General features: G+C 37.8%; 1 protein-coding gene across 3 annotated transcripts in view; it reads left to right on the top strand.

Annotated features, from left to right (window-relative positions):
* Positions 1-18,795, top strand: part of LOC116040060 (dipeptidyl aminopeptidase-like protein 6) — a 260,883-nt gene that overhangs the window by 96,172 nt on the left and 145,916 nt on the right. The window lies entirely within an intron of this gene.

Raw genomic sequence — 18,795 nt, forward strand, 5'->3', positions numbered from 1 at the left:
AGTGCTATACTGAACAGTACTAAAACAGAGCTTTGCTATTTTTAAAGTGGCTATATGTAACTTTCAGTTAGTGTTGATTCTAGCGGCCGCTTTGGACAAAAGCGTGGTAACACCTGCTGTCGTAAAGGTCTTTTCTTTCAGTGCTGTATTACCCACTGTATATTACCGAGTTAGCATTATGGGGAAGTCATACAGCTGCGATGATTATTTTGCTCTGACAGAAAACCATTAATTTACAATAAAAGGATAAGTTACAGATGCATTGTTGCATTTCAAGTGTTGCATACGGTAACTTAGCCTACTTTGGATATATATCGTAAGCTAAACCAGGTATCACTGTCACTGTGTCACGAGCCAAAGCATTAAGAGATTGTTGTAGCAACCAACGGTAATAATAACTTAGATTCATATAGCGCATTTCATGAAACCCACTGACGCTTTACACAAGTAACGTTACAGGGAAAAGAATATAGTAAACCAACACAAACAAGGAGTAAAAGGAAAACGTCTGCGCTAAATGGAAGGGGGACAATTTAATGTCGGCTACTGACGTACAACCACATCGCGCATTGTAAAGTTATTTTATGAATGAAATAGACATATCACATACCTAAGGGCCAATTTGGAGTGGGTTTTGAATAATTTACAATCCCGTAATTGTCTCCTCCGTAATCTGTTGATAGCCAGACCGAGTGTGACTCGCGTTATCGCCCAATGTCATTTTCCCTTTCCCTTTTAGCTTTTAGTTGTTCTTCGTTTAATTTCCTTCTTTCCTGTGATGGCCCTGCCCCAGTATCAGTCATTACTACAACAGATAACTTCTAAAATAACATTAAAATACAGCCAGGCCTGATTCCTTTTACATGGCTCAAAAAGCTGGATACTATACTTTTTATCCGCAAATAAACCTATGACCCATCAGAATGTGTGACTGTAGCGCCGTCTACCTGCCGCAAATCATTCTGTGACTGTGCGGTAAAAAAATCGAACCCGGGCACAGGCATGACTAAAAATTATATAAAAAATGCGTTCTTTTCACTGTTAGTCTCGTTTGCTGTTACAGGTCATTTAAGACCATTGTATGAAAAATGACTGAGCTTCAGAAACATTAAAAAGTTATGTATAGCCACTTTAAGTTCTTCACATTGTTCCTAGAGGACAGGGCATTTTGCAGTATTTAAAGGTTTTTTGCCTAAATCAGGAAACATTGTGAGAATGCGGTATTGGTTTTATTTCTACCTTATTTTTTTCTACCTCTTTTTCTAACCTTGAGATTTTTACTTGCCTAACATTATCCATACCTGCACCTTAAAGGACAATTCCAGCGCAAAACGAACCTAGGGGTTATTAACAGATGTGTACCCACTCGATCGCTCTCTGGGACATGTTTTCATGCTAATCGAATGTGTTTGTAGCTTGAAACAAGCTAGCGCGGATCACTGATTAGCTTACAATGCTAGTATTCGGGGCACAGGGAAAGTAAAAACAAATTGCTTATCATACCAGTAAAAAGGCTCAAAATATCACCACACTTTAAGCATAATGAGGGTCCCTAAATGTTAACCCGAAGCATTGGGAACATTGTAAGTGTACAGACAGTTTATTAAAAAGAGAGATTATAAAAACAGTCGCGTTCTCGTTTTCGATTAGCCTGAAAACATGTCCCAGAGAGCGATCTAGTGGGTACACATCTGTTATTAACCCCTAGGTTCGTTTTGCGCTGCGTTCCGAGCAATCACTGCTATTCAAGTCAATGCTTGATATTCCACCAGCCACGCCATGGCGCCTCCCAGAAGCGTGCATGAAGCAGCTCTCTGCTCCGCTAAAGACACGCGGCAGGTCTATTTTCACATGGGTCGCGAGCCGTTCGGACAGCCGGGCAGGAAGTGAAACAGCGAGACTATCCAGTCATTGGAGTAGAAGGTAGATACTAGCTTAATAAACACGATTGTTCTCTAACACACTTGTAGAGACATCAAATCTGCGAGTCGGGCAGTGTGACGCTCCACTTCTGAGACGCTCCCAGTAAATTGTATGGCGCGTAGTGGAGGACGAAACAAAACCGGAACGCAGCTGGAACGCAGCACAGACGTGCCCAGTGGAGAATCGGAGTAATTGTACTCAAACTTTAATCTAGCCATACTTAAACATAATTTTTTGGGCAGCCATAACCATGATGTGTCCATAACACCAAATACAACCTCGACCAAACTGTGGTTGCCATGCGCCGATATTATAGGACTAATTAATTAAATGTCAGGGGCATAGCATTGTCATCGAACATGGAATTTTTCCAGTACCAACTTTCTGTCTGGTGAGTGGGTGGGACTGCATCATCCTTCCAGTTATTCTGCACAATATCATATTTAACAGACCATGGAACCAAATGCTAATCCCCCAGCCCTGGCACAGCAACATGGAAGCACATTGAGTTCTCAGCTGTTTTGGATGGAGTTTGAATGTTCTCTCTTTGTTTGCATGCTGTTGCCTCACATATTCCAACATTTAGAAATTCCATTGGCATGGAAACACCAGATATACATTCTTCTACTTCATGTGTCTTGATACAAATATTATAGCAAATTGTTATAAGCTAAATGTAGTTGGAAAACATTTATATACAAATGGTACACAAATGGGCAACCTATAAAGATGTTCTTGGGCTGATTCAAGTTGTTGGTATAAATGTGTTAGGGATGAGCGAGTACAGCATTATCTGTATCTGTATCTGTTAACCATATGAATTATCTGTATCTGTACTCGGACTGGGCGGGGCCTAACCCGGAAGTGGGCGGGATTTAACCCGGAAGTGGGTCGGTTTGTCTTGAAACTATTTACATGACAGCATCAGAATTGAGCTTCAGATCAATGGTTTTGATCATGATAAACAAACTATATACAGAACAAGAACAATGAATACACTGTAAAAAAAAAAATCGTAAAAAGTCTGGCAGCAAAGTTGCCAAACACTTACCGTCAAATTACAGTAAAAAACCTTACATTATTTTACAGAAAAATTCTTTTTTTAAATACAGAAATTTCCTGTAAATATTTTCTGTATTTTTACAGTCTAACTATTGTAGAATTAAAACAAATTCTTGTTATAAAACATTTCTAGAATGTTAAACAACTGTATAAATCTTTATCAAAACTAAGAAATATTGCAGAAATACCTTAAAATTACATAATTTAAATGAAAACTGCTGTTTTCATACGTTTTTCTTTGGTAAATTCACAAGATTATCCAATCCATCCACAAGAACTCCCTGTTAAAGTACAGATTCCTGGATGTAAAACACATAAAAATTATGTAAAATGACTTTCAAATACCCTCCTTTAGGCATTTATTTTATGATTATCCAATCTATTTACAGTAAATTCCTGTTTAATACTGTTTTTTTACTGTACAAAAAAGAGAAGATAATGGAATAATACCTTCCAGAAACATTGTAATAATAGTCATTACTTTATATAAACAATATTTTAGAGTATTTACAAGCAACTCTCCAATATATCTACATACTTTTACCATTAATGTATGTTGTTTACTTTAAATAAACATTCATTTATAGTTATAAAAGTCAACTCTCCAATATATTTACATACCTTTACCATTAATATACAAGGTTTACTTTATATATACAAGCAAATATCCAATACATACACATAGTTTTACCATTACTGTATGGGTGTTCACTTTATATAAACATTATTTGCCCGTAATAACAAGCAACTATCCAGTATATCTACAGACTGTACCTCATTATTGTATGGGGGCTTACTTTATATAAACTGTTCTTTATAGGTAATTACAAACAACTATCCAATATATATATATACTTTTACCATTATTGTACGGGGTTTACTTTATATAAACATAGTTCTATAGTAATTTAGAAGCAACTCTCCAATATATCTACATACCTTTACTATTAATATATGAGGTTACTTTATATAAACATTGTTTTATAGTAACTTAAAAGCAACTATCTGGTATATCTACAGACTTTTCCTCATTGAAGTAGGGGGTTAACTTTATATAAACATTATTTGACAGTAATAACAAGCAACTCTCCATTATATGTACATACATGTTTATTTTATATAAACTTCATTTGACAGTAATAACAAGCAACACCAATATATCTACAGACTTTTCTTATAAGTGCATGGGATTTATTTCATAAACATTATTTGACAGTAATTACTATTACTAACCAATATATGTTCACAACTTCCTCATTAGTAAATGGGGTTTTGAATGTACAAAAACCAAAAGGGCTATGTAAAAGTGCAATTGCATCAACTACTTATACACGCAATAAATATATAATTTTTTCTGCTGACATTTTACAGCATTGTCCAATCCATTCACTGAAGATCCCTATTTGAGATGTATGAGATTTTAAGATGTATCATAACCAGAAAGTATTATAGAATGACCATTTACTGCATGCTTTACAAAGAAATGCACTATTTAAACAGTGCTATCCTTAAAGTTCACATATGAATAAACTTATGGGAGCAAAAACTGTCTGGTACATTGAATTATAGCAAAAGGGGAACTATGGGCAATTTGGGAATTCATACATGTGTGTTAAAAATGTCAGTGAACATGAACAACTCTCTCCAAAATCTAAAAACTCAAATTTGTGATGTCATCTGATATAATGTCTGGAGCTTTTCCAAAAACAATGAATTGAGAAAGATTTTAAAGATGACACTGAGATCACCCAGGGGGATGTTCAGAGGTAACGGGTAGAGTTTCTGTTTCAGAAAAAAAACGCTAACATAGAATAAACCTCATTTGGTTTTTTTTTATTCTACAAAATTAGTTTCACATTCATTGTCTATGAAGCAGCTTAGTAACCTGATGACATCATAGTTTGAGTCTTACATTTCTGGTTTGTGGCTTCGCCAGAGAGTAGCTCTTAATCAAAAATATCAGAGGTGAGATTAAAGACCATTGCACACCAGGGACGATTATTTCGCATGTCAATATATTTTTTCGAACTGTTGTTTTTGTCACAAGTAGTGTTTACTTATGAGGATCACCAAACAACAACACGGAGGCTGCTGTCCCAACTACAGACTGTACGTCAGCAAACTTTATTACTCCTTTCAACCTTTACAATGGCAGCGTATGCCAGAAACATTCTTACCGTTTTTACCTTTCACAATAAGCCCGAGACATATGCTACACTGTTTTGCAGAGGGAATTCAATTGAGTATTAACTGTATACTCAGAGTTAGAGGAAACTCAATAAATAGCTTACAGTAGCTTAGTGTTACAGCTTTTCCTGGGACGTATCCGAAGCTAGCCCCCGTCCCTCCACTCAGCAGCCTGGAAACCAGACAGGACACCTTTTGGTGCTTTTGAGGAGCTGCTGCATTTATTTGTTGTCAAACTGCAGAATCTAGCTGCTGTACAATCACTTTATATCTTCACCACTAAACGTTAACTCTCCTCTGCTCCGACTGCTCTCTCTTTCTCGTCCGCTCACACCACATCTTCCGTCACTTTCTCGCTCTCTTCAGCATCTGTCCTACTGACATTGTAGATGAGCTGGCGTGTATATCCAAACCTTTTATTGGAAACTGTCACAAATTTGCATCGCTGCCGGTGTGAATAGTTTTGATATGAAATATTCACAGGCGATTATTTTGCATATTGGCGTCGCTTATTCGTCACGCCCCCAGTGTGTAACGGTCTTAAGTCACACATGTGCAAGTCACAAATCTTAACCTTCACCGTCTTGAACAAGTCCCAAGTCACTGTGTTTAGACTCAAGTAAGGCTGTACCAACAAAAAGGGGTGTAACAATGTTACAAATCCACGTCCGGTTCATATTTATTTACAAGCACAGACCAGGTAAAGCAACCGTTAACAATGCAGGGGCCCATTTCAGGAAGGAGGTTTAACAAACTCTGAGTGTAACCCTGATATCTGAGTTGATTTACCCTGAGATGGAAACTCTGAGTTTTCAGTTTCAGGCAGCATGAATGGAGCCATGATACTACGATTCACCATGGTAACAACCACAAACAAACTGGTGGGCAGAAATACTGCACATACAGCGAGTTTGAACATGTATTTAGTTAAAAAAGCAACACAGAGGCTGCTTTAAAAGAGAGAATTTGCGTGGGAGAAAATTGCTGCTAGAGTAAATGCGTTAGTTCCAATATAGTGTATTAATATCATATTTAATCATAAGTATAATATTACTGGTGAAATGGTATTGAACCTATAATCTATAAAAGTCCTAGGCCTACTAATCCCATTCTGAGGTTGCAGCACCATCATCAACAGAACTATAATTCATAATCTAATATTTCAAAGGGTTTACATCTTTCACCTGCAATACTGTGGAACTCTTTTTTAATGTCTCTCACTGGTTTGTGTCCAGGGAACACTACACAAACGTTTAAAAAAACGTTTCAGAGTGAGTCACACTCTTCTGACGGAGCTTTGCTACAGTAGCTTTACCAATATGCTCCACATCACCAATGTTGTAAAGAAAACTGTTGTTTGCAAAAAGATGTAATGTGACACAAATAATGTGCTGGGATGTAGAGCATGTCCACGATGGGTGACGTTAGTGATATGAGGATGAAAAGGTTATGTAAGCTACATAACTGATAGACTGGGAAGAAAAAAACGGTACCGCTCAAATAGGTATTTATCTGGAAATTAAAATGCGTCGGGGCCTCAATATCATCTCCTGACGTATGTTTAACTCCCTGCAAAGTAATACAGCTTCTACATCACCGGGATCGTCGACAAAAGGACATTGCATGTTTTGAGAAAAAAAAAAGTTTTATAATCTGCCTAACATGGTTAATAAACCAACCCTGTTTTTTTATTCATGCCGATAACAAACTGCGCTAAAATGCGCCTGATACAGACTGCAATTATGAATGATGAAATGAAAGAGAGCTGTGTCAGAGGGAGGAGACTGAAAGAAGAAAACCTGTTCCCGACTAGGTTAGGTTCACAGAGTCCGAGGTTAGGTTACTCTCTTTCTGAAACGGAAAACCCAGAATTACCCTCATCTCAGGGTTAACAAACTCAGAGTTTTCACTAAACCTGCTTTCTGAAATGGACCTGTCATTCGGTACCTCCATTAGCTGTATGTGTGTTTGTGAACTCCTTTGCTGCCTCCTTCTTAGCCTCTGCTGGGCTCCCTCTTGCTCTGGGCTATCCTGTTCTCAGCCATCTGATGCACGAGTCTTCAACTTCACCCAGGCTATTCAGACCGTAAAGCAGGTTCTCAGGCTGGCTGTGGGAGAGCTGTCTGGTCTGTTGATCCTTGTCAAACTGAACACAGAATGAGAGCCATAACATGGGTGAGAAAGATGTGGTAAGGTACCGATGATAACGTGTGATACTGTAGGGTGAACATCTATTTACTTTAGCTTTCTTTATCTTCTTGATCTTCTTATCTTGGTATTCTTTCTTCCATCTTGCCTAAACAAGGATTAAAGAATTAGGGTGAGATTTGAACATTACTGTAACAGTAGTATACATAGATTTATTTGTGGAGGCTTGCCAGCATTGACCACCAGGTATTTATTTATTTTGATTTGCAGCAAAAATTAAACTTAAAATACATATTTAATTACAGACTGAGTGCAATTGTCTGGAGGAAGAAACAGTTATAAATACAGCAGGTAGCCTATATCTTATTTCTGAATTTGTTCAATTCCCTGTCCATTTATTTTTATGTGGAAAGCGGGAATGGAAATCTTCTCTCTGGAAAGACAGAATGGTAATGTTAAGTTGGACACACTGAATCATGAGTGAAAATAACGATCACGTTCAAATTAAGATGTTGTGGTCCACGTAAACGTAAAGTTAGTCAGCTGAGATAGCTTATGTAAACTTGAGGCATAACCTAGCTAGGTGGTAACGTTAAACGGCGGGTTACCGGTTAGTTAACAGTAATGTTAACTACTAGCGTTAGGAGCAACGGAGCGTTATAACGTTTCTTTAATTACTAGTATTAGCTAGTACCCAGCAAATCAAGCTGACCTGCTAAACTGTCTAACTGTCTAGTTAACTGTTATATTTAGCTAGCTAGCTAGTTATATTTAGCTAGCTAGCTAGCTAGCTAAAATTACGATTGGTGCATGGTTCACATTCAAGGCTAACATTACATAAGGACAGTCTTAATGTAACGTTAGCTAACGCCAGACACACTTTGATAAGGCACATAAACGGCAAATGCTAACGTTATCCCTGCTGACATTTTAAAATTGTGAAACGTATGCAAGTGTTATCTTAACTCGTGTCCAGTTGATATCTCGTGAGGAAACTGCATGTACATAAAAAGAAAAGTATTACTTTACCTTAAGTGAAAGCTGAATGTGAATCATCGTGGAGAAGTCCTGACTCCTGCGTTACATTATTATCCACACTGTCTCTGCGTCGAGATGAGTTTGACGTTAGCACAGCCCCCCATGAAGTCAAACAATATCATTGGTCAAGATCGTCTCTGCCCGGCATGATTCATCCAATGATTGTGCAACATTCAATTATTTGAATCTGCGCGCACTTTACTGAAGCACGTAGCCTAGACTAAAGAGACCATTTCTGTTTACATTTCTGTTTTTTCAACCATTTTAAGGTCTTACATCGCTTCACGCCCTGATTATCAATGTTCACGTTGATGCTAGAAGCCTTGGTTGAACTGTTGAGCCCTAGCATCCCTTCCCAGTCTTTCACACATTGCATGTATTGCTAAATTGAAAAAAAATATATTGCACACCAATGCAAAGCTTTATTCATACTGTGTCCTCCCTGTCTTTATTCACAGTATATTACCTCAGCCCATGAAAAACTCTTTGTTCCCTTTGACCTGTAGAAAGTAGACTGCACAATGACCTTGCATTTTGTTGAACACTGTGACTCACTTTGGGTCTTAATATTAGAAAAATGTTTTAACACATTTTAACTTCATAAGGAAAAGAACGTGTATGCTACATATTCTATTTGAAGTACACCAAATACATTAAAAAGAGGTCTGTCCCGCATGCATATTAGTTTCTGACTGTGGGAAATTGGGAAAAACAGTAAAAACGTCCCCAAATTTCTGAATTGCTTATTTTCATAACATTCACTGAGCCTTGCCTAAAACAGTTTGGAGTTTGTATTGGAAGACTCCTTTTAAAGTGGATTAACAGCCTTTTATGAAAAGCCTACTCCTTAAGTTTTGAAATGAAATCACAGATAATTTCTCAAATAAGCATAATGTTGCAGATGTCCATACTGTTTGTCGGTAGGCATGACTTTCATAGGAGGGGACACACTTTCCTATCAACGCAGGGTTGAATTAAACTGTATGAGGGTTGGAACTAGCGGAACAAGTTAGGTTAGGTGGTGTGCAAGTTAGGCAAGCAGGTACATACTGTATTTGAGGTACTGGTGTGCATTAATATTGATTTTCCACCCCTTATAAAAGTGTAGCATAGCTGTGGCACAGGCAATCCATTTAACTTATTAATGTTACACCTTAATGAAACACACATTGCCCAATATGTGCATCAATGCCTGTGTAACCATTGCAAGTCAATGGAAATTGTAGTGTAATTTCAGAGGCAGGGGTGGTCAGATCACCGAGGTCTTGGTGAGGCATTTAAGGTACGGGACATGCGTGAATATTCATTCTACCCCACATAAGAGGGAAGCTCATGCTCTGAGCTGTTTGCATGACATAGACAGGAACAAACATCAAAAGCCAGAGTGGACACAGTATGAGACATCACCGCAGACATCAGCAAAGTAAGCAGTCAATGGAAAAAGATGTTGGGCCATGAATCTGAAATAGGCCCATGGCCTCCACGGAAGTGAAATGAGGCAAGAACATCAGATGCCCCCTAAAATATTAGGATGGTGAAGATGTAGGCTTACCCAGGCTGCAGGCTGCCTGGCTCTCTGTGTACTGTATCGTCATCCTGTAGGCCTATAGGGTTGTGGGCCTATGTGATGTGAACTGTGGCTGCACAATTCTTTTGTCAACTAATTCACCAGACCAAAACATGATTATATAGTGATGAGCATATCACAGACTTGGACTAAAATAGACATCATGTACATCCAAGGCCTGTAGTTTAGGTTGACTCTTGTCTCTTATGCATTCCCATAACTGAAGCTATGGCTTTGTTTCCACAAATATTTAGGTGAAAGAATGTTTATTTTTACAAAGACAGATCTAAATACAGCATCTTTGTCACCAGTGGTGATTTGGTGCAGTAGTCCTATAGCTTTTTAAGCTTGTGTGCTGCCAAGTTGTTTTACTGTTTGTATTACCATAAATATGCTTGCAAAATACTACAGTAGTGTAGTTTCTAATATAATTACATTGATCCAACTATAATTGAGAACAATTGCTTGTGGGTTTTTGCTGTGGAGTTGTTGAGGCCATGCAGTGAGGGTTCATGTCAGCCTCATTCAATGCATTAAACGGGTATGGCTGGTCCTACCTGTCTCAGTACCTCTGTTAACCCCTCTTCAAATAACTGCAAAGCTAAATACTCTATTGCTAGAATTTAGTAGACTTGCATTAAGAGACACTGGCCAGGATGAAGTTTGACAGCGATTAAAACACTAACACACAGTATGAGACCACATTGAATAAGCTAAAATGGACCCCTATACATTATACCAAAATTTACCCTCTGAAGAGTCGCTGATGCATATATTGGATAGTTAATTGTAAATATTGTCAAATATTTTTACAAAGTAAACACACAGTACATTAATGGGATAAGTCTGTAGATATATTGAATAGTTGCTTTTAATCACTATAAAGTATTGTTTGTATGAAGTAAACCTGATATATTAACGATTAAAGTACAGTATATTAGATAGTTTCTTTTTAACACTATACAATATTGTTTATATAAAGTAAACCCTTATACATTTATGGGGAAAAGCCTGTAGACATAATGAAGAGTTGATTGTAACGTTTATATAAAGTAATGACTATAAAATAATGGTTCTGCAAGTTATTATCACATATTGTTTTTGTACAGTAGAAAACCAGTATTAAACAGGAATTTACTGTAAATTGATTGGATAATCATGTAAAATAAATGCCTAAAGCTTTTAAAATACTATTAATGGGCTGTCAAATAGGGTAATTTTACATTAATTTGACATGTAAATAACTATAAATGAATGTTTATTTAAAGTAAACAACATACATTAATGGTAAAAGTATGTAGATATATTGGAGAGTTGCTTGTAAATACTCTAAAATATTGTTTATATAAAGTAATGACTATTATTACAATGTTTCTGGAAGGTATTATCCCATTATCTTCTCTTTTTTGTACAGTAAAAAAACCGTATTAAACAGGAATTTACCGTAAATAGATTGGATAATCATAAAATAAACGCCTAAAGGAGGGTATTTGAAAGTCATTTTACATAATTTTTATGTGTTTTACATCCAGGAATCTGTACTTTAACAGGGAGTTCTTGTGGATGGATTGAATAATCTTGTGAATTTACCAAAGAAAACCGTATGAAAACAGCAGTTTTCATTTAAATTATGTAATTTTAAGGTATTTTGCAATATTTTTCAGTGTTTGTACAGATTTATACATTTGTTTAACATTCTAAATATGTTTTTTGATTACAATTCTTTTTAAATCTACAGTAGTTGGACTGTGAAAATACAGAAAATGTACAGTAGATATCTGTATTTTAAAAATAAATTCTTTGTAGAATAACATAAGGTTTTTTACTGTCATTTCACGGTAAGTGTTTGGCAACTTTTGCTGCCAGACTTTTTACCGTTTTTTCACGATTGTTTTTTAACGTTTCTTTACATTAAATTTAAGGTTTAACAGTAAAAAACCAGAAAGAGACCTCAATTTTACACACCATAAAATTATGTTTTTTTCTTGTCTTTTTACATAAAATTCAATGTAATTTAACTTTCAAGACCGTTAAGCAATGGAATTATCCTGTTAAACAACTATATTATCTCATTATATCAATTTACAGACTAAAACCTTAATTTAATGGGTTTTTTTTAAAATAAAAGTATTTTTCTGTATTTTTCTGGCATTAACACTTAATGTAGAAAAAACGGAAAAAATCCGTAAAATTATACAGTGAATTCCAGTGAAATAACTTTTTTTTTTTACAGTGTACAACACATGCAGTTGCAATTATGAAGTAAAATGTAATGAACAACAGTTTTCATACTCAACATAACTTTCTTTTTTTAACTTTTAATTTTTTTATGATCAGTGTGATTTTTTTTTTTTTGGTTCTTTTTAATTTTTTTTATTTCCACACCAGGTATGTGTGTGTGTGTGTGTGTGTGTGTGTGTGTGAGTGAGTAGAGAGAGAGAGAGAGGAGAGACTGTGTTCTACGGATCAAATAGTCCGACGCTGTTTTTCAGATCTGTTTAGAGCCAGCTGACGGTTTAAAAAAGAAAAAAAATCTCCGACAGGCAGAGACGCAACGCGAGTCGCATTCTACCAAGCACCACGTCTGAACAAACCCCACGTTTACCAGAACTCTACTGGTTAATAAGTAAGTACTACAAACCGAAGTAAAAAACAAACCTGAAGCTGAAAAAAACCTAAACGTTAACGGAAAAGACCCGCGAACCTGAGTGACTGAGGGAGAGACAGAGAGAGAGAGAGCTGTTCTGTGTGAGTGGGACACCTACAGCAACACAGTACATCTGTATGTGTGTAGGGGAGGGGCGCTGTGACGACTAGCCTATCACAGAACGCAGACACAGTCAGCTCCCAATGAGGATTTTTATTCAATCCGAGCACAGATATTGACTCGTATTACTCGTATAATACTCGTACTCGGCAAAAGTGCTTTATCCGCTCAACTCTAAAATGTGTGTTAGTATATTTGGGTCGATTCCACCTTTAAAGTCCTAACTGTGAAGGGTTAAACTTCATTTTAACAAATGCAGCCAATCTGAGGATCTTGCTGACACTCATACACAGCCACTATTATAGCAAAACAATGATGTGTTATTATTTTCACATTTGCCCCAGTCATAAATCAAGATTCCCCCCCCCCCCATGTTTCATCTCTCTGGATGTTCACCTTTGAACCAGCTGTCAATGAAACTCATTGACAAGCTCTCTGCCTCTCTGTATTCACATATAGAGAACATCTATTTGTCATTCTCACCTACTTCAGAAATCACACACAACTCAATTCCACAATTGCAAGTAAAAACCAAGGACACACATTTTAAGTCACAGTCCTTAACAAATGAACTCAGCGCTTTTTATTTGTTTTTTAAGTCCATACAGTCATTACAGAACATCGAGAGGCCGTGACTGGGCTCACGACAAATGCACCTTCCTGTATGTGTGTGAAGAATTGCTCTCAGATACAAACCAAAGGGAATGGGAAAAAAAAAAAAAATTCAACCGAGAATATTGCTTTTTTGTGGCTGCGGAGATGTGTGTGCTTAGAGCAGAGCTGCCTGGAAAATAAGAACTTTATTTGAACAATAGAAATAGAAAATAATTTGATGGAATGGTAGATGGTGTTTGTGAAATGAGTTCATTTCCTATGTTTGGACTCCTGAATGCAGTTTGTGAAAAGACTGAAAAGCAGACGATGGTTATGATATAGGTTCATAGACTGGTGTATGTGGAATGCAACAGAGGGACTGCAACATTTCAAAGTGTCTCACAGTAAAAAGACACAGTTTTCTAATCCAAGTTCCTCTCTATGAAAAGATCTGGTACAATTCTTTCATTTTCATTTTTTCATATGACATATCATGTCGTAAATATCATGTTTTCTTAAAACAAGTGAAAAATATGTGACTGTGCATGAGGCATACTGCCGTAAAATAATTCAAAAGACAGTTCATTCTATCACAATCTTAAAGGAGGTGAGTGATTTGTTGTTTCTTAAAAGAAGTCTTTTAGAACTCAATAGTGGACACAATATTGATAAGATGGAAATGTTTGCAGTGTGTTTTGCCTTTAAACAATGCTAGTTTGTTTGCTGGTTTAATCCAATTAAGGAAGAACTGCTTACCGTGACTGCTGTTAACAGTTTTGGCATTCAAGTATTTGCTAGCTTCCAGGAAGATTTTGATTTGGCTGCCAAGCTGTAGCCTTTTTAATGCTAGAAATTACTAAATTAAAATTATTTTCACAGTGTTCTTGTGTGCTTGTTTTCTTGTCTTCGGGGTTTTAATTTTCAATTTTCACAATGCTAGTCAGCAGCCAGCTCTCAAATATTGAATCTTGGAGTGTCCTTAAATACACCACCAAGGAGAGTTGGCAGAATGGTTCTTTCTGGCAACTGCATTATAGCACACGGCATAATCATGACAATAACGAGTTACATCTTCATAGCATACTGAATTGAATGGAAACCAATGACTGTCTGGGATGTTAGAAATTAATATAAAAACATATGCTTTTAATAATGGGCTGCATTAATGCAAAGCATATCCAGAAATTGATCTGGTCACGATATTGCATTTAAATCTTTGCTGTGGAGTATTTGAGACGGTTAATAATAATGGTTACAGCATCCTGTCTGTGTGGTACCAGGGACACCAGGGGAGGAGGATTTGTATATGAGCTGTGGGCAACTTTTGTCTGCAGGAGTTAGATCATTACGCTGCTGATGCTCCCGTGTGATGGTCGTTTGGCTGCGTCAGCGCAATCTACAAAGCAGCACAGCGTGAAACACACAGGGACGCAGAGGCACGTTTGTGTGTGTGTGTGTGTGTGTGTGTGTGTGTGTGTGTGTATAGAACGTTCATACTGTATGCTCCTGTTTTCTGTCGTTGAATCCGTGTTTGGCCTTGAGGATGCGGTTCCCTCGTCACCTTTGATCTGACAGGAGATGAAGCACAGTCATGACATTAATGACACTTTCCGAGCGCTGCGGTGTCTGTGCTTGATGTGTGTGGTATTACCTCAGAGGCATCAGTGTGTGTGTGTTTGCTGTCTCTCTTGTCGGGCAGGTTGGAGGAAAATATCCCCAACCGCTGCTCTCCATCCCAGCGGATCATTCCTCCCAAGGGCCACCAAGCTGAGCGTTCACAGCACTGCACCGTCCATCCGAAGGGCCTCTTGAGTCTTTCAAAAGTCTCACTTCCTCAGGGTTTCCTATTCATTTTTCTTCTGTTTTCGTCTCTGTTGCACTATTCTTTCATTCCTGCCCCTCCCTACCAACCACTGTGTCCTCTTTCCTCTCTCCCAGTTACCTTTTATTGTTATTTCTCTCTCTCTTTCCTCTTTCTCTAGTCAAACAGAGACCCCCCCCCCTCCCCTTGCGAAGTATGTCTTTTTTGCTCCATATGATCCATTAGTAATCCATTTCAGGGGCTCTCAGCCATATAGCAGCTGCAGAATGAAGCCTGCACGGTTTATCTGTCATTGTTTGTCAGCCGTGCACTGACCGGTGAAGGCCTCGGATGAGGCTGCAACAGTGGTTGGACACAGCCTGAATTATACACACTTCTGATAAATACTGTACTGTCCTGTATGCCAAAGTAGAGCAGATAGAGAGGGCTTCCATTTGATGTTTGGGGTGTGGAAAATATGCTGAAGGTGCTTAAACAACATGTTCCTGTATTTTAGATTCATTTAATCATGACTCTGAGAGCTTTTGGTCATGTTTTGGCAATGCTGGGGTCTTCTCTCTGCCCTTTTATTTGTTCTTTTCAGCCATGATACTGTAGATGGGATACAATATAATGCCACATAAACTTGTATGTAAAGTAAAGTAAAATACACTACACTTGTAGTGGAAGTTTTTCTTGTTAGCAGCAGGAGTGCGTATCAAAAACACCAGATGAAACAAATAAGGACGATTTGAGGATTAAACCAAAGTTTGGTCTTTGAGTATTTATTTACATTTGCAAATGCAGAGAAAACAGTTTCACAAGTACTCATGGCACATCTGAAAGGGTCTTCCGACCCAGCTAGAAAACCATACATCTATATAGTAAAACTCACTTAAACCACCCCCCTCCAGGATAAGTCTAGCAGCTACGCAGATGAAAAAACACCATAAACAGTCACAATGACTTTACTACCTTTCCCCTCTATTCCTGCTCCCTACTTAGCCTAAACATCTGTTAAAGAAGGAGACACAGTTCAAAATGTTATGGCCCTTCTTCACCCTTATCTAAAAAAGGAGTGACTGAGTTCTAAAAACAAAAATAGCTTCACAAAGAATAGCTTCACCTAGGCTCAAGGTTTTATGATGCCAGTTGCTTCTTCTCTTGGAGTCTCTAAGGGCGTTTTCACACATGAAAGTCTGAACCAAGGTCCGGACCAAGGTTCATGTTTTTGTTACATTGTATACATTTGATCCGGTAAGTTTTGGTTTCACACTGCAGTTATGCAAGCGCACTAAAGATCTATACGTGACCAAACTACGTCCTGCCGTCATCACATACGTGAGCTGCGTCTCCAGATACTTATAATTGATTGGTTTGTTAACGGGCTTCCCCGTCCTCTCGTATCCTCTCTCTGTGTCGGAGTTTTTTCACCTGACTGCTGCTCTCCCCTACAGCCGCGGCTCTTTTTGTTTTGTTGTGATGTTGAGAAGCAAGACACTGGAACTTTCTGGAGAATTTATTCAGAGACAAACGGAAACCTACACAGTAGCCTACATTTACTACCACTTAACAAATAAACTGCTGATGTATTCTCAGCTCTGATAGCCGACAGCTGTCTCCTCTGAGCGTAGTCACCGTCACTCTCTCAGCACCAAGCTATTCCTTAAAGGAGCTATTCCCCGGTCTTGTAACACAAGGAGAGCCTGCCAGAGCTTCTTGTATTTGGTCCGAAAGTCCGAACCATCCAAAAAAAGCTTTCACACTGTAAACGAACCGGACCATGGTTCAGTTTGGTCCGGACCGAGACCACCTCTTTTGGTCGGACCAAAATTTGGTCTTTTGATCCGGACCGTGGTCCGGGGGAGGTTTCACACCTCTAATTTTGATTCGGATCAAACTGAAAAGTCCGAAAGTCCGGACCAATGGAGGTATGTGTGAAAACGCCCTAAGTCTATAACAAAATTAAAGATTATTAGGAAACTCCTGTAAAGTATATAAGAGAATCTTGTAAGATATCAAACTATAATGTTAAAATAAAATTTCCCACTACACACTTACACTGAATGCTGCATTTTGTACCTCGCCTTTCACATGCTGTTATCATGTTAGCTTTTGTTTTGTGATGTTTTAGTTCTTGTGTCTTATTTTGTCTCTTTCTCTTGTACAAGTTTATGTGAGATGCTAAACTCCAAAACACACTTTTTTAAATGCAGGAGCCAAGTGGTCATGGTTAACTAAAGAAAGTTTGGTTTAATGTAAAAAAAAAAAAGTAAATCCCCTTAAAACTTAGATTGATAGGTGAAACCTTTATTACACCCAAGTTCTTTGCTGCTACGGCCTTACTTGGTCTGGTTGTGTGTGTGTGTGTGTGTGTGTGTGTGTGCACGCATATGTGTCTGTGGGAGTGTATGTCAGAGTGAGGGTGTTTGAAAATGCTCTCCCTGTATAAGTGTGTGTATGTGTGTGTTAGGTGGATGAAAAGGGGGGGGGAATGGCATATGGAATATTTATGTCTCATTGTTGGATTTAGCTGCTGTACAATATGCAGACTAATCCTATAGCTGCTTGGTTGGTACACAGAGGTTTGTGAAGCTTTAGATTCCAGTTTGTAATCCTGACTGAGTCAATTAAGCACACAGCTTTCTTTATGAATTGCAGACTCTGCTTTGAAGTGGGTTGGCATTCTGCCATATATTTTTAAATGCTCTGTACTTATTGTACTCATTTGCATTCATTGTACTTCCCAAAATGAGTACCGTAACACATTTTGAGCACCGTAATTTGTTTAGTGGCAGAGTTTCAAAAGACTTTGTTACAGACATAAGCTGTGGCTGTTTTTGCATTATAGAGCAAGGTTATGCATAAATGTGTGCTTACTGTTTTCAGAAAGGTTTATATAATTACAGCAAACAAATTAAAATGTTGTTGTTGTCACAAGTAGCCTGTGGGCGAGAAGTCTCTGATAAAATATTCAAATTTTGAATTCAAATCTGCACAGTGTTTACACGTCAACAGGGGTACAGTAGCTTAATCATATCCAGGCTCTCCAAAATTGGCAGCCTTAGCTTTAATGATAACCAATATTGTTTTAAACGTCTGTGCATGTGTGGGTAGCTGGTGCAAATCACTGCTTTGTGCGAATGCGTGGGGTTTCATTATTAACTACAATCAAGTAGTACCCAAGTGGGCGAATATTGCAATTGTGTACCCACCCACAGATTTGCACATAAACTCTCACTTTAAGACAGGTGTGCAACACATTCAGGGATGAAAGAAAGTCCTTTCTAAGCTATTGGTAAATGTGTAGAGTCTCATCTCTTACACATGTGGGCAATTTAATGATGATTGCAATGGACATCAAAATCCAATTTGTCATATTATATTGGCCCTGCTGCCATAGTGAGAGATCAGTTCCTGACCAGGCTAAAATTGGTATTATTAGGCTTCTGCTGGGCCTCTAGTCTGCTGCATCTGGAAAGAAGAAAAACCAGATTTGATAGTAAAGTTACTGCGTTTATGATGATTTTATAGATAAATGAGGTGACTTAAATTTTTGTGATTCAAACTCTAGTTTTGGTGACAATGTATAATTTTCATGTGACAGTTTACAGCGAACTTGGGTAGATTTGGTTACGGGTTTGTGCAACTGGATGTACATTTTACTTTATTTTTCTCTGAAATTGCTCATTTACCTTCAACATGTCT

Source organism: Sander lucioperca, chromosome 23 (assembly GCF_008315115.2).
Source record: "Sander lucioperca isolate FBNREF2018 chromosome 23, SLUC_FBN_1.2, whole genome shotgun sequence".
NCBI lineage: Eukaryota > Metazoa > Chordata > Actinopteri > Perciformes > Percidae > Sander > Sander lucioperca.